Source organism: Arachis duranensis, chromosome 4 (assembly GCF_000817695.3).
Source record: "Arachis duranensis cultivar V14167 chromosome 4, aradu.V14167.gnm2.J7QH, whole genome shotgun sequence".
NCBI lineage: Eukaryota > Viridiplantae > Streptophyta > Magnoliopsida > Fabales > Fabaceae > Arachis > Arachis duranensis.
Window position 1 is genome coordinate 60,828,861 of NC_029775.3, and position 745 is coordinate 60,829,605.

At 42.0% G+C, this 745-nt stretch overlaps 1 non-coding gene across 1 annotated transcript; it reads left to right on the forward strand.

Annotated features, from left to right (window-relative positions):
- Positions 1-142: 142 nt before the first annotated feature.
- On the forward strand, positions 143-246 carry LOC127747216 (small nucleolar RNA R71). The gene has a single exon (XR_008009019.1). It is a non-coding gene; the product is annotated as a small nucleolar RNA R71 (small nucleolar RNA).
- The last annotated feature ends 499 nt before the right edge of the window (positions 247-745 follow it).

A 745-nucleotide genomic window follows, 5' to 3' on the forward strand; every position in this document is an offset into this window, starting at 1 on the left:
AGCCACTGTCTCAATCACTTCAATGGCTTCTTCCACAGTCTTTTTCCTGTTCAATGAACCTCCTGATGAATGGTCTACAGCCTTCCTTGATTCATAAGAAAGTCCATCATAGAAAATATGCAATTGCACCCAGTCATGGAACATGTCTGGTGGGCATTTCCTTGTCAAATCCTTGAATCTCTCCCATGCCTCGTAGAGAGTTTCACCCTCTTGTTGTCTAAAAGTCTGAACCTCAAATCGAAGCCTATTGACCTTTTGTGGGGGGTAGAAACGTGCCAGAAACTTACTTTCCACCTCATCCCAGGTTGTTAGGCTCCCCTTTGGAAATGATTCCAGCCACTTAGCTGCCTTGTCCCTAAGTGAAAATGGGAACAAGAGCAGTTTGTAGGCATCTTCCTGAACTCCATTGGACTTCACAGTATCGTAAATTCTCAGGAATTTTGTGAGATGTTGGTTTGGATCTTCATTAACACTACCACCAAATGAACAATGATCCTCCACCAGTGATATTAGCTGTGGTTTGAGTTCAAAATTGTTGGCCTGAATGGGTGGTTTCTGAATGCTACTACCACAAGTGGAACACAACTGGGTGGTTTAATCTTAAACTGGAACTTAAACTCCACATGTGATATTCAAGCTTCCTTTATTGATTTTGTTGCTTCCTTGCCTAGCCTCTTCTTCCCTGAAATCATCCAAACAACTGCATCAAAGTCTTGCAAAATTTCATGAGAATTCTTCCATGCAT